Raw genomic sequence first — 23,749 nt, forward strand, 5'->3', positions numbered from 1 at the left:
GGGTATAGAGGGATATGGGCCAAGTGCAGGCAATTGGGACTAGCTTAGTGGTATAAACTGGGCGACATGGACATGTTGGGCCGAAGGGCCTGTTTCCATGTTGTAAACTTCTATGACTTCATCCTAGCTTTTTCAATACCATTCATGGAGTACAGATGTTACCCATTTTTCCTTCCTATGTGCAGTACATTTGTGTATACTAAGCTTCATCTACCTTGTTCTGCCTACCTACTCCCTCAATGGTCTCATAGTTAAGATTGTCCTTAAAGTGAATCACGGGCTTGTAGTGACTGGGCTCTTGTCCAGCTGGGTCTGTTCCCTTTTACTAAATCGCCCGTCTCTGCCCCTGCCTCAGCTCATCTGTTGCTGAAACCCTCATCCGTGCCTTTGTTATCTCCAGGCTCGACTATTCCAATGCTCTCCTGGCCGACCTCCCACCTTGAGCTCAAAACTCTGCTGCCCGTATCCTGACTCGCACCAAGTCCCGTTCACCCATCGTCCCCTGTGCTCGCTGACCTACATTGGCTCCCAGTCTGGCAACGCCTCGATTTTAAAATTCTCACCTTTGTTTTCAAATCCCTCTATGGCCTCGCCCTATCCTACCTCTGTAACCTCCTCCAGCCCTACAACCCTCCGAGATCTCTGCGCTCCTCCAATTCTGGCCTCTTGCGCATCCCCGATTTTCATCGCTCCACCGTTGGTGGCCATGCCTTCAGCTGCCTAGACCCTAAGCTCTGGAATTCCCTCCCTAAACCTCTCTACCTCTCTCTCTCCTCCTTTAAGACATTCTTTAAAACCTACCTCTTTGGCCAAGCTTTTGGCCACCTGTCCTAATATCTCCTTAAGTGACCCGGTGTCAAATTTTGTTTGATAATCGCTGCTGTGAAGCACCTTGGGACGTTTTACTATGTTAAAGACACTATATAAATGCAAGTGGTTGTTGTGTATTTACCGGTTGTCCTGAAAGCAAAGATTTAATCTTGAGATGTTGCAACTTTAATGGGGTTGCCCGTAAAGGCCAACCAGGGCGACCCTCTTTTGCCTCGCTGCACCAATCAGCACCCGAAGGGGATCATCTGTCAACGTGCCCACACGCTGTCTGGATCCCTCCACCAGACAGAAATAGTGCAAAGCTTTAATCCCTTTTTCTTCCATTTACGTTAAATGGGAACCTTTAAACTAGTTGCAGCAGTGCTTTAAATTCCTGCTCAGAGTGTGCAAGCTATTCTGAGCAGCCTGCTGTACAGGAAGGAGCTTGTCACAAATTCGCTTCAAAGCTGGAACCTCTGGTTGGAAGAGCCACGTTCTTCAACTTGGCCAAACCCACGTTTCCACTTAAATTCTACAAAGAGCAGTTTTTACCCTTTTTATTGGTAATAAGCATCAAGAATCACGAAAGGCTGCTGACAGTAATTATTAACCTTTCGCAAGTATTTATTGATGGGCTAAAATAAAGATTACGTGCAGAATGCATGGAGCCCATTGGTTGCCATACTGACCACCGCTGTCGCAAAGGGTGAAAAAGAGCAACTAATGTGAATGTCATGCCTGCGTCCCTCCGCCTCCCTCCATTCCTGGCGCCCTGGCCTTAAACTCTGGAAATCCGTCACTAAACTCCTCCACCCTGCTGCATCTCTCCTCACCTTCAAACGCCTCCTCATAACCTACTCCTTCGATGGGGCCTTTGATTACTTCCCGAACCTTCCTTTCGGTATCCCGTACACCCCATCACCATTTTGTGAATCGCACTGGGATGTTTCATTACATTATAAATGCTACATAAGCGTAAATAGTTGTTATTCAAGGAGGATTTTTTTTTTTTAAAGTTGAAATCGGAAAAAAAAATACAAGCTTCCCTTTACACTATGAATGTTGAATCACATTGTCCTTTGAATGATTCACAGCACTAGAAGCCATTAGCTTCAGTCAATTAGCTTCAGTAAGGACATCCACATTTGTTCATATGGATGAATAACATCATCTGGATAACATGGGACAACTTACCCGTATAACTCAATGGAGTTATTTTGAAAAGTTCAGTGACTCTTTCTCCCACCTGTCCCCGATAATCAGTCTGCAGATTAATGGCCGCTACTGCTGTAAAATATCTCGGTGTTTTCTGCTACCCGTCGGCATTTTCTGTAGGTGTGGGAGAGTTTGTGGGAAAAGTCAAACGCCCAGGCTTATCAGATGACCTGTTGCTGATCTCCTGTAGACTAGGGGAGATCAGGCTTAGGCTCGGGTCACTTCAGCTTTCCCAGGGCAATCTCACAGAATGAGCAGTAGTGACTTTGATTTTCATTTAAATTTCACTGGGTTTTTTTTCGCTGTGAAAATTATAGGAAGCTATGTCATTTGAAGCAACAGAAGACACCTTCTCTTCAAACAATTGTTAACATCTTTATCCATCACTTTACATAGCTGACAATGCAGAACTTCCTTCCATATCCATCTGGACAACAAATAGCTTTTTTATTTGTTCTCGGGATGTGGGCGATTTGAGTCTTTAGTTGCCCTGAGAAGGTGGTGATGGGCCTTTTCCTTGAACTGCTGCAGTCCTTGTGGTGAAGGTGGTCCCACGATGGTGTTAGGGAAGGAGTTCCAGCATATTGACCCAGCCATGTAGAAAGAATGCCGATATATGTCCAAGTCAGGATGGTGGGAGAGTTGGAGGGAACCTAAAAGGCGATGGTGTTCCCATAACATTACCGCTCTTGTGCTTCTCAATGGTGGAGGGCGCAGGGGAGTGAGTTGCTGTCGAAGTGACTTTGGTGAGTTGTTGCTGTTCATCCTGTAGATTGTACATACTCCAAGCACAGTCTGTCAGTGATGGTGGGGGTGGGTATTGTGTCCAGTGACTGGGTGCCAATCACATTCTGTCTGTAACACCCCTACAACAATAACAATATGTATGGATTAGTAGCAGTGTAAATCTGATCAGGTATTTCCCGATAGGAGTTTAGGCATGATGCTGTTACTGGTACGGGTGACTGCAATTTACATTTAGCTATCAGGGTCTAAACACAATTCCACTTAACTCAAGTGCTAGCGATAACTATAACAGAGCTTAGTTTAGGGGTGAACCGAGCTTTCCAGAGTTCAGTGCAGGGTCAGACTAGTTGACAAAAGGACTGACATTTCCGCAAATAAAGATCCACTGCCAGATTTTCTTTGTTTTTTATTTCAACCTATCATTTTATTATTTTTTTCTGTACCTGTCGGAGAAATCAAACTGGATTGGATTTCCTACTAATTGTGACAATATCAAATTTCGCTTGACATATAATTATACTGTACAAAAATTAGCTTCCAAGCAATTAATGCATGAAACTAAATGTGTTAACACCTCTGTTAAAAGAGCCAAGAAAAAGAATTTAATACAAATGCATTCACCATTTTGTACGCTGATTTTCACATGGTGTAATTTTTGATTGTAATAATACACTGGGAATAAATAGCACAAATGATTACATTAGTACAAATAACACAAAGTATAGAAATATTAGGAGAGTTATTTTTTATAGAAGGGCTGTCTTCATGCGAAAGAATATTTGTCAAAACTTGTGTTTGGTTTTGGGGAAGAGAAGGAGGATTGTAGAGAAGGGAACAAGAACACAGAGAGAATGGAGGGGGAAGAGAGGTGAAGGAGGAGAGAGTGAAAGGGAAGGACAGAGTGTGAAGGGAGGAGGAGAGAGTGAAAGGGAAGGACAGAGTGTGAAGGGAGGAGGAGAGAGTGAAAGGGAAGGACAGAGTGTGAAGGGAGGAGGAGAGAGTGAAAGGGAAGGACAGAGTGTGAAGGGAGGAGGAGAGAGTGAAAGGGAAGGACAGAGTGTGAAGGGAGGAGGAGAGAGTGAAAGGGAAGGACAGAGTGTGAAGGGAGGAGGAGAGAGTGATTAGAAAACAAAGAGAATGAGAGGAGGGAAAAGAAAAAGAGAAAACAGAAGCAGGAGTGAAACTGAGAAGGGAGGAAAAATAGAGAGGGAGAGAAAATATGGATGAAGGATAGGAACGATAATGAGCAGAGCGAAGGAGGAAAGAAAAGCAAAATACTGCGGATGCTGGAAATCTGAAATAAAAACAGAAAATGCTTTCCCTGGCTCTGTACTTGCTCAAAAACTTTAACTCTTTTGACATCTTCCAGTTCTGACGAAAGGTCTTCGACCTGAAACGTTAACTCTCCACATTCTCCACAGATGCTGCCTGACTTGCTGAGCTTCTCCAGCATTGTCTGTTGTTATTTATTATTGAAGGAGAAAAGAAAATGAGTGAATGAAGGAAGGAGAAAAAGAGTGAAAGAAGAGAACAGAATTGAAAGGGGGAGAGTGGGAAAAACAAAAGGGAAGGAGGCAACTTTAGGACTGATCGGGAAGGAATGGTTAATAAATGGAATGGACTCTAGATAAATTAGTGGAGGTGAAAACCCTGGAATCATTGAAGAACTAATTGTTTGCTGCTGTAACGGGACTGTAGGATCCTTCTGGATGAATGAACTAAGACGGACCAAACCCCTCTCCTCATCTGTAATTATCTCGTGATCCTGTGAAATAAGCAGGAAGATCAATTTCCAAAGAGCATCAAGCCCAGGTGATATAACGGCTATTGTCTGACCAGCTGATTTGGGAGGAGGCGGAAAGTTTAGCTTTTAGATAGAATCACATAGACCTTTACAGCACAGATTCAGGCCATTCGGCCCAACTGGTCCATGCTGGTGTTTATGCTCCACAAGAGCCTTCTCCCTCCCGACTTCATCTCACCCTATCAGCATATCCTTCTATTCTTTTCTCCCTCATGCACTTATCTAGCTTCCCCTTTCAATAAACCTCATAATCCAAGGACAAAACTGATTGTTATTTGCGTACTTTACAATCCATCCTACAATAAAGGAGGCACTAAAACAATTTCTGAATATAACTCGAATAATGTGAGAATTTAAGTAACATGCATACAAACTGGCTCAACACTATATATGTAATACAATAATTCCACTTGGCTTGATTCACTACTTGAGTAGAAGTAAATATTATATAGGTTGCTGGCATGGGCTCGATGGGCTGAATGGCCTCCTTCTATGCTGTAACCATTCTATGATTCTGGCTTGATTCACTACTTGAGTAGGAGTAAATATATAGGTTGCCGGCATGGGCTCGATGGGCCGAATGGCCTCCTTCTATGCTGTAACCATTCTATGATCCTACGAGAATATCCAGAATGACGGTCGTTATTAGACTAATAATTTGAACAATAGCTTACAAGATTTACATAAGTGACTGCCTTCTATTGACTTAATCTTTTTTATTGCACACTTTAACTTAATCTTAAGCACTTCCAGATCAAGCAAGGCACAGGTCAAATGCAGTGCAGGGCTGCTCCTACAGTGGCCGGGCTATATGCCTGAAACTCTACCCAGAAGCATCCCAGTGTTTTATTAGTGTAGCATTTCCACTCCTCCGCATTCTTCACCCGAATGGCCTTCTCAGTGAGCTTTCCAAATCGTCAGCACTTTTGTGGACTGTTGCCCACTGGAAACACAACTGTTCTGAAAATCATCTTCAGAGAAACCAATTCCTTTCTGCCTGCGTATCCAGCTCCAGACTGGGTAGACTATGAGGCTGGCTGACATTTCACCGCGACGTTTTATTTAAAATCTCTTTTACCTGCGAAGGGTGAGTTTCCTTGCGATCTCAGAATGGTGATACCTGAAGCTCATTTCATTTACGTATATGTTTGCAGGCAAACAGCCACAGGCAGTCGGTGACATTGTCGCAGCTCGTTGCACCGCATTCGACTGCAACGTTGGTGACTGTGCTGGAAGAAGCGAGGCCTGACGGATACGGGTTCACTGTGAGATGGTGCGCAGATCATGGGCTGCAGGTTGTGGCGGCAGAGAACTCTCATCTACAACCCAACGACAGGTAATCATATTTACATAAAGGCCGTTTTAACCGACGCACAAGAAAGCATTGGAATAGTGGAGTCTGGAGGTGACAAAGGCATGGACGAGAGCGCCAGCAGCAGCTGAGGCTGAGATGTTACGAAGGCGGAAGTAGGCAGTCTTTGGAGAGGATATGGGGTCAGAAGCTCATTTTAGGGTCAAATAGGACACCAGGGATGTGAGCCGCTTGGTTCAACCTGAGACAGTAGCCAAGGAGGGGTTTGGAATCAATGGTGAGGGTATAGAATTTGTGGTGGGGGCTTCAAACTTCATGATGAAGTTACAGCTCATCCATGACTGGATTTCGGACAAGCAAGTCTGATAACACAAAAGTAGTGGAGAAGTATAGATAGGTGTCGTCAGAGTACGTGTGGAACCTGGCCCCATGTCTTCGGTGGATATTGCCAAGGGGCAGCATGTAAATGAGGAAGAGGAGGGGGCCAGGGATAGATCCTTGGGGGACTCCAGAGATAACTGTGCGGGGGTGGGAAGAGAAGCCATTGCTGGAGATACTCTAGCTACAATTGGATAGATAAGAGTGGAACCGAGCGAGGGCAGTCCCACAGAGCTGGACAAAGGCAGAGAGGCTTTGGAGGAGGAGGATGATGTGGTCAACCATGTTAACTGGCTGCAGAGAGGTCGAGAAGGATGAGGAGGGATAGTGCACCATGGTCACAGACACCTATCATGTCTTTTGTGACTGATTATGACTGTTTCAGTGCTACGGCAGGATTGGAAACCAGATTGAAGGCATTCAAACAGCAAAGATGAGCATGGATTTGGGAGGCGACAACACAGTCAAGGACTTTGGAGAGGAAAGGAATGTTGGAGTTGGGGTGGTAGCTGACAGGAACAGAGGGGTCGAGAGTGGGGTTTTTGAGGGGGAGCGCTGATGGAGGTTTTGAAAGGGAGGGGAACACAGTCTGAGGGAGGGGAACAATTTAAAATATCAACTAGCATGGGGACCAGGAAGGGAAGTTGGGTGGTCAGCAGTTTTGTAGGATTGGGGTCAAGGGAGCACGAGGTGGACAAGATGAGCTCGGAGAGGGGATGAACGGAGATAGGAAATAAATTGAAGATGCCAAAATCAGAGCTGCATTGATATAGGGAGCTCAAGTTTTCAGTACTAGAAATAATAAGTCCAGCTTCTTACTGTCTTCATCAACGGCACGGATAAGACAACCGCAAAAAGAGGCACATTGGATGACGGTCTCATCGTATTGTCAACGTCCTCATCCCCTTTTATTTTATCAATCAGCTCACTTTCTTTCCGAAGCCTGACCAGGAGTTTCCTAAGACATTTCTTGGTGATTTGGATTTATTGCCACAGGTCAGCTTTGAACTCAGTTGTAGCAAAACCTTTGGCTCTTGCCTGTGGGGAAATCATATAAATTGAGTCTTTATGTTTAAACTGAGGATTACCGCAGCTCAAGAGATGATATTTTGTTGGCTTACAGCCAACTCACCAATTTTCTGCTGGGCTTTTGGAATATTGAGATTTTCATCTGAAACAATAAGCTGGCACCACTCCTTCTGTTTATCCAACTCTGCTGTTCCTGACTCTACAGTAATAAGGAAATTAAAGAAGTTTAGCTTGTTGTTCCTGGCAATATTCTTAATTGCAGCCTCTTAGATTACTGGAATTCTAGCCGAAAGCAGCTCCCTGCTCTCAGTCATTTCGTTAGATCATTTTCATTGTATTTTACTGTTATACAACCTTTTGCATCTCAACTCTTTGAGTGTTTCCCAAATCTTTACTATTTGCAGAAAAAAATCCAGTGGGCTTACAATACCTAATGACCAGCAAATAATGTAAATTACAGTGAATCACATGCATTATCTCAACAGCTTCTATCACAGTTCTCTACATCAACATAATTTATCCAATGTTTATTCGACAATACAAATAAGCATCTGAGGGTAAGTAATTCTTATGGCCATAACTGATTAGACTAAATAATTTTTTATTGTAAGAATAATTAGCATTGAAATTCTCAAAATGTAGTTTCCTGCATTTTCTTCGTACAGACTTGCATTTGTGCAACATCTTGGTATGCGTCTCAGAAACATCTCAAAGCACTTAACATGAAATTAATTTTGAAGTGGTGCAACTTTTGTTATGTAGGAAACACGACAGCAATGAAATGTATGAGGGAGTGCTGCACTATTGGAAGTGCCATCTTTTGGATGAGACATTAAACCGAGGTCCCATCTGCCCTCTCAGCTAAAAGATCCCATGACACTATTTCGAAGAAGGGCAAGGGAATTCTCCCCGGTGTTCTGGCCAATATTTGTCCGTCAAGCAGCATCACTAAAACAAACTATCTGGTCATTATCTCATTGCTGTTTGTGGGGCCTTGTTGTGCACAAATTGGTTTCTGCGTTTCCTACATTACAACAGTGACTACACTTCAAAAGTATTTCATTAGCTGTAAAGTGCCTTTGGGAAGTCCTGAGGTCATGAAAGGCACTGTATAATCTTTCATTGAGGCTATTCGGTCTGTGATGACGATGACCAGTGGCACCTCTGAACCTGTGCCCAGCACTAGAGGGCACAGGTGTCGCTGTCTCTCTGGAGAGTGCCAATGAACCCGTGCCTTTAATGTTCTTTCCTATGCCTTCACTTGAGGGAGCTTCAGACTTGGGCCCAGCAACCCCTTGATACTGCAGGCACCAGACTGCTGGGAGCTGGTCCCTCTGGGACAGCAGCTACCCTGAGATGAGAGTCACATCAGGTCCTTTAATGCTCCGGGGGAACCATCCCAGTCACCCATCGCTCAACCTCACCTCACTCGAGAGAGCATTTTGTAAGAGTTGTAGATTAGGAACTAGAATACGTAAGGTTGGTGGCACAAAGGGTAGTCACTTTGTTAAGAAGTAGTTGTAAAAAGGGGAGAATTGGTCTTGTTGGCACTTGGTAAATGTTGTTGTTTACAGACAGTTAGTTCACATAATGTTGTGGAATCATTCTGTATATGCTTTCAACTTTTGGGAGGGGAAATGTAGACCTCTCTTTTATGAGTGACAATGGCAGAAGTCTTGGAAAGTGAGGGACTTTGTGAGGGTATGGGCGGGGGTGTATGGAGAGCAAAACAGGCAGGTATTAATTGACTTTATTTGGTGAGTCAACCTTTATTTATTGAATGTTCTGGGTTCTCATTTGGACTCTCCTTTCTCTGACTGCTGACTGTTGACTCTCCTGTTCCACTTCTTCTCCATCTTGTGCACTCCCCTCATGCTGTGGAGATGCCTCGGTCTGTAGACCCTAGTCAATGAGTGTCTACGTGTAGGGAAGAGATACCTGGCTCCAAGTCTCTTCCTAGTCTCTTCCATATCTTCATCCTCCTTCTCTTCATAACATCAAAATAAATGTGTGCCCATTGAGAAATCCATGCCCAGAGTGCAAAGCAGTACTTTGAACATAGCTGAGTAAAAGTAACAGCAAAAGACCTGATTCAACCCCAAAAGAATTAAATGGATCAATGCACAATCAAAGAAACACTAATTTTCAGTGCCATGACACAAAATGGCCTTCTCAGTGTGGCACCACCTCAGGGATACCTTGCAATAGCTCCGTCCACCACTGCTATAGTGGGGGTAATTATTTGGGGCAGAAATGAAGGAGAATGGGGTGGAGAGCTTAGTCAGAGCCCCTTGTGACCTGGCAGCTTTTTGGGATGGAATTGCAGGTGCAGTTTCTTTGAGGCTGTAGCACTTTTACTGTGTTTGCTGCGCCAAATCCACCCCAAAATATGCGGCAATTCAGCGGAGAATCCAGGCTTGACGTCTGTTGATGGTAACATTTTAATTCACTTAAATGATCTGGAACACGAGGACTAATTTTACAAAAACACACACTCCCAGCAGGAAGCGCCCCGATTTTGTTAAACCATCCCTGTGGAGTCCCAAGGAAACGATTTTAAATTTCACCCGCTTAAGTGGTCTATTCACTTCAGGTAATTTTACACTGTGACGTGCAGTACTTCCTCCATCTGCTCCACTCCACGCTGTAAATCAGTAAACCCGTAACAGTAAGCTGCACTTTTCTTCACGTGCCTCGCTCCAGGCAAGTTGTAAGTTCGACCTCTGGGAAAGATGGCCCAGTTCAGCCCCAATCTTCACCACTTTGCCAGCCGCCAAGTAATAAGAGTGTTGCATCACTCCATTATTTGGCCACAGACTTGGATTCCTGCCTCCACATTTATTGTGCCAACCTCTAAGCACTTTGTTACCCGAATAACCCTTGCACCAGCCGAAATTTCTCATTGAAATATTTTGCGGTTGCCAACTCTGGTTGGACGTAGGCCTGGAGGTTTTCATCACATGCCCCTCCTGCCTCCAACCTCCCCGCCCAGTCAAACAGCCTTTTTCTTTGGCCCATTGCCAATATTTCTACAACTAATAAAAGTGTTCGAAGAAAATGAAAAAAAAAACATAATGTTTTTTAAAATGCCCCTATGATTTTTCTCCCAAGATGCTCGCAGGAGAATAATCTTAAATTCTTCGAGACTCCAGGGCAATCGTGGACAGTATTGTATGTTTGCATTTCCTGCCTACAAAACCTTATTTCCTGTTGTGACTCTTTTTGAGTCAATATTTTGCCAGTGTAAATTCCAATATCCACATTTATAATGAATCTTCCCATGTAATCTTAACAACCTGTAATTGCACAATCTGCACACCAGATGATCTTCTCCTCATCAATTGCTCAAAATTCTTTCCAAAGATTTCTAACCTGAACATTTTTGAACTGCCATTTTTACTCAGTAACTAAAATTTCTAATGTCCAACATAAAAGTTTAAACAGTCCAAAAAATTAATATTTCACAACAGATTACCTTTATCCGTTGAATTGTCTTTTGTATTTTTTAATGCTTCAATTGTAGTTTGTACCTGAAGGCCTCAGTCTTTCCCAAAAGCCTGGGCTTGGATTTGATATTTTTGCCCGGAGCTGTAATGTTGTGAACTGAATTTGTATTGTGCCGTCTGAGCATGTGCCGTGTACCTAATTCTCGAGAATTAGCTGTACCATTCAGTAAGCTATGCTGATGAAATATTTTTCCTCAGTTTTTAGCGGCTTCTGATCAGTTGTTTTTCAAAATTATTTGAAATAAAACTAGAAGACAAATTTTAAAAACTTTATTCAGGTAAAGTTTTTTGAGAGGCTCTGTGTGCCTGAGAGAGTGAAAAAACTGACAGTGAACTGATTACGCAGCTGTTGTGGCTTTTGTTTTGTGCTCTATAAACTACAGAAGGTGCAATTAACAGAAAGAAAGGTACTGTCTTTCCTTATGTTAACGTTAGTTCAGTTTGCAGAGAAAATGTCAGTTGAATTTTGAAGCCAACTAGTCATCGGAACATAGGAACAGGAGTAGGCCATTCAGCCCCTTGTGCCTGCTACCGCCATTTGATAAGATCATGGCTGATCTGTGATCTAACTCCATATACCTGCCTTTGGCCCATATCCCTTAATACCTTTGATTGCCAAAAAGCTATCTATCTCAGATTTAAATTTAGCAATTGAGCTAGCATCAATTGCCGTTTGTGGAAGAGAGTTCCAAACTTCTACCGCCCTTTGTGTGTAGAAATGTTTTCTAATCTCACTCCTGAAAGGTCTGGCTCTAATTTCTAGATTGTGCCCCCTACTCCTAGAATCCCCAACCAGCGGAAATAGTTTCTCTCTATCCACCCTATCCGTTCCCCTTAATATCTTATAAACTTCGATCAGATCGCCCCTTAACCTTCTAAACTCTAGAGAATACAACCCCAATTTGTGTAATCTCTCCTTGTAACTTAACCCTTGAAGTCCGGGTATCATTCTAGTAAACCTACGCTGCACTCCCTCCAAGGCCAATATGTCCTTCCGAAGGTGCGGTGCCCAGAACTGCTCACAGTACTCCAGGTGCGGTCTAACCAGGGTTTTGTTGACAGTTAGAAAAGGTAATTGCTAATTAACTTTAACACCCGTGAAGCAGAGAGAAAGAGAGATACAAAAATGAGAAAGGCAGACAAACAGAATGTCTTTACTCATTCTAATTTGATTTCCCTTTTTTAAAAAGAGTTAAATTTTGAATGAGGGGACAAATAGGCAAGAATGTGAAGAAGGAAGGAATTAGGTTGAGAGTGAAAGGGCCTCTGGTCCCTCATCACCCAACCTTGGGGAAAGCGAGTGGAAAGGGGGAAGTAGATGAAGGGTTAAGAACATAAGAAATAGGAGCAGGAGTAGGCCAATCGGCCCCTCGAGCCTGCTCCGTCATTCAATAAGATCATGGCTGATCTGATCCTAACCTCAAATCTAAATTCATGTCCAATTTCCCGCCTGCTCCCCGTAACCCCTAATTCCCTTTACTTCTAGGAAACTGTCTATTTCTGTTTTAAATTTATTTAATGATGTAGCTTCCACAGCTTCCTGGGGCAGCAAATTCCACAGACCTACTACCCTCTGAGTGAAGAAGTTTCTCCTCATCTCAGTTTTGAAAGAGCAGCCCCTTATTCTAAGATTATGCCCCCTAGTTCTAGTTTCACCCATCCTTGGGAACATCCTTACCGCATCCACCCGATGAAGCCCCTTCACAATCTTATATGTTTCAATAAGATCGCCTCTCATTCTTCTGAACTCCAATGAGTAGAGTCCCAATCTACTCAACCTCTCCTCATATGTCCGCCCCCTCATCCCCGGGATTAGCCGAGTGAACCTTCTTTGTACTGCCTCGAGAGCAAGTATGTCTTTTCTTAAGTATGGAGACCAAAACTGTATGCAGTAGTCCAGGTGCGGTCTCACCAATACCTTATATAACTGCAGCAATACCTCCCTGTTTTTATATTCTATCCCCCTAGCAATAAAAGCCAACATTCCGTTGGCCTTCTTGATCACCTGCTGCACCTGCATACTAACTGTTTGATTTTCTTGCACTAGGACCCCCAGATCCCCTTGTACTGCAGTACTTTCCAGTCTCTCGCCATTAAGATAATAACTTGCTCTCTGATTTTTCCTGCCAAAGTGCATAACCTCACATTTTCCAAGGTGAAAGGTGAGATGAGCAACGGGAAAGGGAGGGTTCAAGGTTTCAGCAGGTAGCTCATAGGGGAAATGGTAGGAGTAGTGATGGGAGTATGGTGGCGGTAGGAAGGAGAGGGGGTAGTGGGAAGCTGAAGGGGGTAGAGGATACGATGGGAGTGAGTGGGTGGGGGAAAGCACGCGATTGGGGAGGGGGGATGGGGAAGGAGCCACTTTAAGGACCATGTTGTTCCCACAAGCCCCACTTCAAATGCAGCCTGCAGATATTGATGGCTCCTATCCCTGCTATGCTTTGTCATACAACCCACCACCTCAGACCCAAAAGGGAAGACAAAGATAGAGAGGGAAGCAGAAAAAAACAGAGAGTAAAGCAAAAAAGAAGACTTAGGGAGAGAGAAGCTAAAGAGTGAGAAAAGGAAAGAAGCAGAAGAGGAAAGACAGAGAGAGAAACATGAAGACAACAGAGACAGGTAAGAGAGAGATCTTATTTTCTGCCTTACCGAATGCAGAAATCGACTAATATATGCACTAAAAATATTAATCGACTTTGTAATTGTCACCTCCACATGCAGGTACTAAACCTTTAAGTGGCTACATCCCCTTAAATTTACCCATCACCCTTTTAAAAGCTGCTTACATGTGATTTCCTGCCCTCCTCTAGTGAGCGTCCAATGCCAGGCTCAAATCAGGTAGGTCAGCACGGTATTAGTCAGGCAGGTGCTAAATACTTACTTCATTGGACTAGTTGCCCCTTGGAGGCCCAATGTGAAAATCTACTCTTGTTTTTTACTCCTGGTCCTACTCTTCCCTGAGCTTTGGGCACTGCTGTGGATAGGCACCAATCACAAGCCAGATGTTTACCGTGGGGGGAGAGAGCATTGGAGAAAGTAACATCACTGGGCTGGCATCTTGTAGTTTGCAATAACTGGAAAGGTGGGACAGAGACTTGGATATAGATTGGTTGCACATCCAATCAGCCACAGCTTGTGTATCCTGCAGGTACTTGCATGGAAAGGAGGAGGAACAGATTTCATACCCTAACAAAACAAACTCTGAAAAAATTATTCTTCAAAGTACAGCAGCAACCTCTGATTAAATCATTTTATGTTACAAATTAACTATTAAACATTTAAATAAGTGTTTCATTCCCCTTTAAACATGCTTGTTTCACATAGCATTGATATAAGTCAGTTCTAAATGGTTAAAATCGGTGCAATTCTTGCCATAATGGTGTCTATTCAAAGCTCTAGATGCAGGGAGCACACTACAGAAAGTTATGTGTAAGTGAAAGTTAAAGTCGGTGCAGAAAATTAAAGTGACATAATCATAGAAAGTGTACAGCACGGAAGGAGGCCTTTCAGCCCATCGAGTCCGTGCCGGCTCTACGCAAGAGCAATCCAGCTAGTCCCACGTCCCCGCCCTGTTCCCGTAGCCCTGCAATTATTTTCCTTTCACGTACTTACCCAGTTCCCTTTTGGAGGCCATGATTGAATCTGCCTCCACCTAATAGAGGGACATAAAAGTTTTACAGCCTTTGGAAAACCCCAGAAGGAACCTCAATCTATTGAACACCTTTGTCAATGTTGAAAAGAGAGAAAAAGTGACAGGCAAAAATGAAGAGAAAGGAAACCCAAAGTGCAAGCAAGTGACGAACTAGCTCAGCACCCAATCCACTGTTTGTTGGAGGAGGTGCTGCATGGTTTTTTGCAAGGGGGGTGACCCAGTTTGTCATTCCATGGCACCATTCTCATATGTCAACATCGCAGCATGCTTGGAAGGAGGTGGAGGCAAGTTTGAGATTGCAGCTGACCATTCCTGTCACTGGCTGTGCCAGCCTTATGCTGCACGGTAGCTGCAGGAGTCCTTGCAGCAGATGGCGCAGCTCTGCATCTGGCTCACTGAAGACCCAGATCCTGTGAAGGCAGTTTCTCATGGTAGTTGGCAGAAGGGTATGGCAGGGTCTGCAGATATGGTTGGTGGCAACTGTAGACAATCAGGGTACATTGCCTGTTGATGACCCTGGCATCACCCTGTTCATCAGAAACGCAAAAGTCATGATGAACCTTTATAAAACATTGGTTCGGCCACAACTGGAGTATTGTACCCAGTTCTGGGCACCGCATTTTAGGAAATATGTGAAGTCCATAGAAAGGGTGCAGAAGAGATTTACTAGAATGATTCCAGGGATGAGGGACTTTAGTTACGTGGATAGACTGGAGAAGCTGGGGTTGTTCTCCTTGGAACAGAAAAGGTTGAGAGGAGATTTGATAGAAGCATTCAAAATCATGAAGGGTCTAGACAGAGTAGATAGAGAGAAACTGTTCCCATTGGCAGTAGGGTCAAGAACTAGAGGACAAAGATTTAAGGTGATCGGCAAAAGAACCAAAGGTGAAATGAGGAAAAACTTTTTTACACAGCGAGTGGTTAGGATCTGGAATGCACTGCCCAAGGGAGTGGTGGAGGCAGATTCAATCATGGCCTTCAAAAGGGAACTGGATAAGTACTTGAAAGGAAAAAAATTGCAGAGCTACGGGGATAGGGCGGGGGAATGGAACGAGCTGGATTGCTCTCGCATAGAGCCGGCATGGACTCGATGGGCCGATAGGCCTCCTTCCATGCTGTAACCTTTCTATGATTCTATAAAACGCATAAAAAGAGGACAGAGATCAGTCAGGACTGTTCTCCGTGGATTTTTACACTCATGCTCCATCTGCACCCATTTCTGGGGCATACGGAAACTAAAATTGGTCCCGTCAACTCCAAATAGCTTCGGAAGAGAGCATCTGAAAGGGGAAAACAAATGACATTATTTTTCCCAAGCACCCCTCCTATCAGCTGAACAAGGAGTGAGTTGGTGTCAGAAGTTATGCTTGTATAAAAGATAACTTTTATAATAATAGATTGAATACTAAATGTTAATTCACCAATAAAATGCACAATTGTTAATGAATAGTAGATGGATTCTAGATACCTTGCTATCATAATGATAGTGAGCTGATGTACCCAGTAGAGTACCTGGCTCTTAGATGCCTCTAAAATAACAAACTCTATGCTGAAAATGACCAGCAATATTGGACTGTGTGCAAGCTATTTTGCCAAATTATGGATGGGTTGGAAGAATGATAGATTTCATCCCCTGATCATCTACCCGAGCCTTACTTTACCTGTAATAGTACAGTCCAGTTTTGCTTGCTTTATTTCTTAATTGATTGCTTCTGAAACTTTCTGTTTTGAGAAGTAAAATGAGCAATCTATGAATTCTTGTTTGAAGCCACGGTCCCCAAATCCGTGCAGCTAGCGGCAGCGTAAGTCTACCAAGAGTGCGGCAGAGTGGATGGAAAGTCGGCCAGGACCCAGATATGTCAGGTCCTGGTCTCCACTGCACGTTTATGAAGGACCTTCTTTAGGGTGGAACCTCCCTCCACCTCAAACATGGCCCCTGCCTTCGGAAGGCAAGACCAGAGGAGGGATTTCCCACTCTGGGAATTCCCTAATTTCCGGCCTCCTTTACGTCGAGCAAATTGTAGGATGGGAACGACCGTGTGTGCTGGCACTTGGAGGGATACGTGTTGGGCCCACCTCAGGGTCCTGGCCCTGGATACTACTGGTGGTGCTGGCAGGTCATGCTGTATCTTCCCAGTACATGTCCCAAATCCCCTTCTCCGTCAGGATCTCTCGGTGCAATGGTGTGGGTCAAGTGCATTGTGCTCATTAGGACCCCATCCCCTGACCCCAGATACTCCAGCAGGGATGAGCAGAAGTTCCTTGGCCCCCTCCTATTTCTCATCTACATGCTGCCCTTCGCCGACATCATCTGAAAATATGTCAGATTCCACACGTACGCTGATGACACCCAACTTTATCTCACAATCACCTCTCTCGACCCCTCCACTGTCTCTCATTTGTCACATTGCTTGTCCGATGAGCAAAAACGACCTCCAACTAAATATTGGGAAGACCAAGCCACCGACTCCATTGCTCTCTCTGGCAACTGTCTGAGGCTGAACCAGACCGTTCACAACCCTGGCATCCTATTTGACTCCGAGATGAACTTCCGACCACATATCTGCTCCATCACCAAGACCGCCTACTTCCACCTCCATAACATCGCCCGTCTCCGCCTCTGCATCTGCCTCAGCTCATCTGCTGCTGAAACCCTCAACCATGCCTTTGTTACCTCCAGACTGGACTATTCCAATGGTCTCCTGGCCGGCCTCCCATCTTCCACCCTCCATAAACTTGAGCTCATCCAAAACTCTGCTGCCCGTATCCTAACTCGCACCAAGTCCCGTTTTCCTATCCCCGCTGTGCTCGCTGACCTACATTGGCTCCCGGTCCGGGAACACCTCGATTTTAAAATTGTTAGCCTTGTTTTCAAATTCCTCCATGGCCTCTCCCCTCCCCATCTCTTTAATCTCAACAACATAGGTAAAAAGAGGGATGAGGTCCTGCAAGCAGAATATAAGGAGTTAGGAAATAAGTTAAAAAGCAGGACCTCAAGGGTAGTAATCTCAGGATTACTCCCAGTGCCATGTGCTGGTGAGTATAGGAGTAGGAGAATAGATCAGATGAATGCGTGGCTGGAGGGTTGGTGCAGGAGGGAGGGATTTAGATTCCTGAGGAATTGGGACCGATTCTGGGGAAGGTGAGACCTGTACAAGCCGGACGGGTTGCACCTCAACAGATCTGGGACTAATATCCTCGCAGGGGGGTTTGCTATTGCTGTTGGGGAGGGTTTAAACTAGAGTGGCAGGGGGATGGGAACCTGAGCAGGGAGTCAGAAGAGAGTAAAGTTGAAAGCAGCAAGAGAGGGGAGGACCCAAGGGAAATTTACAATACAAATAGTAGTCCAAGAACAAGTGAAAGAGAAAAGCATAGAGCAGCAGAAAGTGTACTTTAGGCACTACAGATAAAATGAAAACTAGAAGGTGTAAAGCGATTAACTCAGCATCAAAGCTGAAGGTCAGGCTAGGGTGTGTGGCCCAACTAAGAGTTCTATATACAAACGCACGGAGTATAAGGAATAAATTAAATGAACTACAGGCACAAATTCAAATTGGAGGGTATGACATAATAGCTATTACTGAGACATGGCTGCAGGATGGTCAGGATTGGGAACTAAATATACCAGGTTATAAGGTCTACAGGAGAGACAGGGAAAATGGAAGAGGGGGAGGAGTAGCCTTAGTGATTAGAGATTTTTAAAAATTCGTTCATGGGATGTGGGCGTCATTTATTGCCCATCCCTAATTGCCCTTGAGAAGGTGATAGTGAGCCACCTTCTTGAACCGCTGCAGTCCGTGTGGTGAAGGTTCTCCCAGTGCTGTTGGGAAGGGAGTTCCAGGATTTTGACCTAGCGACGATGAAGGAACGGTGATATATTTCCAAGTCGGGATGGTGTGTGACTTGGAGGGGAACGTGCAGGTGGTGTTGTTCCCATGTATCTGTTGCTCGTCTTTCTAGGTGGTAGAGGTCACGGGTTTGGGAGGTGCTGTCGAAGAAGTCTTGGCGAGTTGCTGCAGTGCATCCTGTGGATGGTACACACTGCAGCCACGGTGCGCCGGTGGTGAAGGGAGTGAATGTTTAGGGTGGTGGATGGGGTGCCAATTAAGCGGGCTGCTTTGTCCTGGATGGTGTTGAGCTTCTTGAGTGTTGTTGGAGCTGCACTCATCCAGGCAAGTGGAGAGTATTCCATCACACTCCTGACTTGTGCCTTGTAGATGGTGAAAAGGCCAGCGGGAGTCAGGAGGTGAGTCACTCGCCGCAGAATACCCAGCCTCTGACCTGCTCTTGTAGCCACAGTATTTATATGGCTGGTCCAGTTAAGTTTCTGGTCAATGGTGACCCCCAGGATGTTGATGGTGGGGGATTCGGCGATGGTAATGCCGTTGAATGTCAAGGGGAGGTGGTTAGACTCTCTCTTGTTGGAGATGGTCATTGCCTGGCACTTGTCTGGCGCGAATGTTACTTGCCACTTATGAGCCCAAGCCTGGATGTTGTCCAGGTCTTGCTGCATGCGGGCTCGGACTGCTTCATTATTTGAGGGGTTACGAATGGAACTGAACACAGTGCAATCATCAGCAAACATCCCCATTTCTGACCTTATGATGGAGGGAAGGTCATTGATGAAGCAGCTGAAGATGGTTGGGCCTAGGACACTGCCCTGAGGAATTCCTGCAGCAATGCCCTGGGGCTGAGATGATTGGCCTCCAACAACCACTACCATCTTCCTTTGTGCTAGGTATGACTCCAGCCACTGGAGAGTTTTCCCCCTGATTCCCATTGACTTCAATTTTACTAGGGCTCCTTGGTGCCACACTCGGTCAAATGCTGCCTTGATGTCAAGGGCAATCACTCTCACCTCACCTCTGGAATTCAGCTCTTTTGTCCATGTTTGGACCAAGGCTGTAATGAGGTCTGGAGCCGAGTGGTCCTGGCAGAACCCAAACTGAGCATCGGTGAGCAGGTTATTGGTAAGTGCCGCTTGATAGCACTGTCGACGACACCTTCCATCACTTTGCTGATGATTGAGAGTAGGCTGATAGGGCGGTAATTGGCCGGATTGGATTTGTCCTGCTTTTTGTGGACAGGACATACCTGGGCAATTTTCCACATTGTCGGGTAGATGCCAGTGTTGTAGCTGTACTGGAACAGCTTGGCTAGAGGCGCAGCTAGTTGTGGAGCACAAGTCTTCAGTACTACAGCCGGGATGTTGTCGGGGCCCATAGCCTTTGCTGTATCCAGTGCACTCAGCCGTTTCTTGATATCACGTGGAGTGAATCGAATTGGCTGAAGACAGGCTTCTGTGATGGTGGGGATATCGGGAGGAGGCCGAGATGGATCGTCCACTCGGCACTTCTGGCTGAAGATGGTTGCAAACGCTTCAGCCTTGTCTTTTGCACTCACGTGCTGGACTCCGGCATCATTGAGGATGGGGATGTTTGCAGAGCCTCCTCCTCCCGTTAGTTGTTTAATTGTCCACCACCTTTCACGACTGGATGTGGCAGGACTGCAGAGCTTTGACCTGATCCATTGGTTGTGGAATCATTTAGCTCTGTCTATAGCATGTTGCTTCCGCTGTTTAGCATGCATGTAGTCCTGAGTTGTAGCTTCACCAGGTTGGCACCTCATTTTTCCATACGTCTGGTGCTGCTCCTGGCATGCTCTTCTACACTCTTCATTGAACCAGGGTTGATCCCCTGGCTTGTTGGTGATGGTAGAGTGAGGAATATGCCAGGCCATGAGGTTACAGATTGTGCTGGAATACAATTCTGCTGCTGCTGATGGCCCACAGCACCTCATGGATGCCCAGTTTTGAGCTGCTCGATCTGTTCTGAATCTATCCCATGTGCCACACAACACATTGGATGGTGTCCTCAGTGCGAAGACGGGACTTCATCTCCACAAGGACTGTGTGGTGGTCACTCCTACCTATACTGTCATGGACAGATGCATTTGCGACAGGTAGATTGGTGAGGACGAGGTCAAGTAAGTTTATCCCCTCGTGTTGGTTCGCTCACCACCTGCCACAGGCCCAGTCTGGTAGCTATGTCCTTCAGGACTTGGCCACTGTTGGTGATGGACATTGAAGTCCCCCACCCAGAGTACATTCTGTGCCCTTGCTACTCTCAGTGCTTCCTCCAAGTGGTGTTCAACATGGAGATGAAGTCACTTCAATGATAAAGGAGGATATAACGAGAGGTAAGCAGCCAACAGAGACCTTATGGGTCGAATGGAGAAATAGGAAAGGATCTAAGACTTTACTGGGAGTTGTGTATAGGACCACTGGCAACAGCTCTGAAGTGCTAGATTGTATAAATGCAGAGATTTAGACAAGTGTGTATCAAAGGCATAGTGGTCTTAATGGGGGACTTTAATCTTCACATAGATTGGGAAAAGCAGACTAGCAACTGTCAGAAAGGTAGTGAATTTCTTGAGTGTGTCCGGGATATTATTTTTACAGCAGTATGTCCTAGAGGCAACAAGGGGGCAAGCCATACTAGATTTAGTAATGAGTAATGAACCAGATTTAGTTAACAGTTTAACTGTGCGTGAACATCTATCCAATAGCGATCATAACATGATCGAGTTCAAGGTAGTGTTTGAAAGGGAAAAAAGTGAATCAGCTGCTAAGATTCTAGACTTGGGTACGGCCAACTTCAATGGGATGAGACAGAGACTGTCCACAGTAAACTGGGCAAATCTGTCAATGGGTAATACGACTGATGATCAGTGGGAAATGTTTAAAGAAACATTTAATGTGATACAGAACCGGTTTATACCCCTGTGGGGCAAGAACTCTACTTGCCAAAAAAACAGCCATGGACAACTAAAGAGGTAAGGGACAGTATAAGACATAAGGAAAGGGCATACAAAAAGGCAAAAAATGGCACAGATCCTGGCAAATGGGAAAGATACAAAGATCAACAAAGGGTCACAAAACAGATAGTAAGAGCTACAAAAAGAGAGTATGAAAAGAAACTTTCAAGGGATATCAAAACCAATATGAAGAACTTTTATAATTATATTAGGAAAAAGGTGGTCAGGAGCAGTGTTGGCCCCTTAAAAACTGAAAGTGGGGATACTGTCATTGACAATGGGGAAATGGCGGACATGTTGAATAATTACTTTGCGTCAGTATTTACAGTAGAAAAAGAGGATAGCATGCTGGAAATCCCAAGAAAACTAATATTGAATCAGGGACAGGGACTCAATAAAATTAACATAAGTAAAACAACAGTAATGAAGAAAATAATTGCACTAAAGAGTGACAAATCCCCAGGACCAGATGGTTTCCATCCCAGGGTTTTAAAGGAGGTGAGCACATTGCAGATGCCCTACCTATAATCTTTCAAAGTTCTCTAGATTCAGAAACCGTCCCTCTAGATTGGAAAATTGCACATTATTCCGCTTTTTAAGAAAGGAGAGGGAAACCAGGGAATTATAGACCAGTTAGCCTAACATCTGTTGTGAGTAAAATGCTGGAGTCTATAATTAAGGATAGGGTGACTGAACACCTCGAAAATTTTCAGTTAATCAGAGAGAGCCAGCATGGATTTGTGAAAGGTAGGTCGTGCCTGACAAACCTGATTGAATTTTTTGAAGAGGTGACTAAAGTAGTGGTCAGGGGAATGTCAATGGATGTTATTTATATGGACTTCCAGAGGCATTTGATAAAGTCCCACATAAGAGACTGTTAGCTAAGATAGAAGCCCATGGAATCGAGGGAAAGGTATGGACTTGGTTAGGAAGTTGGCTGAGCGAAAGTTGACAGAGAGTAGGGATAAAGGGTGGGTACTCACATTGGCAGGATGTGACTAGTGGAGTCCCGCAGGGATGTGTTTCTGGGGCCCTCAATTATTCACAAGATTTATTAAAGACTTAGATGAAGGCATAGAAAGTCTCATATCTGAGTTTGCCGATGACACAAAGATTGGTGGCATTGTAAGCAGTGTAGATGAAAACAAAATTACAAAGGGATATTGATAGATTAGGTGAATGGGCAAAACTGTGGCAAATGGAATTCAATGTAGGCAAATGTAAGGTCATCCACTTTGGACCAAAAAAGGATAGAACAGGGTACTTTCTAAATGGTAAAAAGTTAAAAACAGTGGCTGTCAAAAAGGACTTAGGGGTTCAGATACATAGATCATTGAAGTGTTATGAACAGGTGTAGAAAACAATAAGGCTAATGGAATTCTGGCCTTTATATCTAGAGGACTAGAGTACAAGGGGGCAGAAGTTATGCTGCAGCTATGCAAAACCCTGGTTAGACTGCAGCTGGAGGACTGTGAGCAGTTCTGGGCACCGCACCTTCAGAAGGACATAGTGCCCTTGGAGGGAGTGCAGCATAGGTTTATTAGAATGATACCCGGACTTCAAGGGTTAAGTTACGAGGAGAGATTACATAAATTGGGGTTGTATTCTCTCGAGTTTCGAAGGTTAAGGGGTGATCTGATCGAAGTTTATAATAGTAAGGGGAACAGATAGGGTGGATAGAGAGAAACTATTTCCACTGGTTGGGGATTCTAGGACTAGGGAGCACAGTCTAAAAATTAGAGCCAGGCCTTTCAGGAGTGAGATTAGAAAACACTTCTACACACAAAGGGTGGTAGAAGTTTGGAACTCTCTTCCGCAAACAGCAATTGATGCTAGCTCAATTGCTAATTTTAAATCTGAGATAGCTTTTTGCCAACCAAAGGTATTAAGGGATATGGGCCAAAGGCAGGTATATGGAGTCAGATCACAGATCAGCCATGATATTATCAAATGGCGGAGTGGGCTCGAGGGGCTGAACGGCCTACTCCTGTTCCTATGTTCCTGTCTCCTCCAGCCCTACAACCAGAGATCTCTGCGCTCCTCCAATTCTTACCTCTTGCGTATCCGCGATTTTAATCGTTTCACCATTGGTTACCGTGCCTTCAGCTGCCCAGGCCCTAAGCTCTGGAATTCCCTCCCTAAAATCTCCACCTCCCGCCCTCCTTTAAGATGCTTCTTAAAACCTACCTCTTTGACCAAGCTTTTGGTCATCTGTCCTAATACTTCCTTACGTGGCTCGATGTGACATTTTGTTTGATAATCGCTCCGGTGAAGCACCTTGGGATGTTTTACAATGTCAAAGGCGCTACAAAAACGCAAGTTGTTGTTGTGCTCCCGGGCTCTTAAGTCGGTGAAATTGTCCCCATTATAAGCAGCATCAAATAATGCCACTGGAATTTAACATGTCTTCTGTTTTTTTTTGCAGACTTGTAGAAGTGAATGGGATCTGCGTTCTAGATTCTTCAGAGGAGGAGCTTAAG

General features: G+C 44.7%; 1 long non-coding RNA gene across 1 annotated transcript; it reads right to left on the bottom strand.

Moving 5' to 3' along the window:
* Nucleotides 1–2,388: 2,388 nt before the first annotated feature.
* On the bottom strand, nucleotides 2,389–7,536 carry LOC137324770 (uncharacterized). The gene is made up of 3 exons (XR_010963719.1): nucleotides 7,399–7,536; nucleotides 3,394–7,304; nucleotides 2,389–2,891 (listed from the first exon to the last, which is right to left on the bottom strand). It is a non-coding gene; the product is annotated as an uncharacterized lncRNA (long non-coding RNA).
* Nucleotides 7,537–23,749: the final 16,213 nt, after the last annotated feature.

Source organism: Heptranchias perlo, chromosome 8 (genome assembly GCF_035084215.1).
Source record: "Heptranchias perlo isolate sHepPer1 chromosome 8, sHepPer1.hap1, whole genome shotgun sequence".
Classification (NCBI taxonomy): Eukaryota; Metazoa; Chordata; class Chondrichthyes; order Hexanchiformes; family Hexanchidae; genus Heptranchias; species Heptranchias perlo.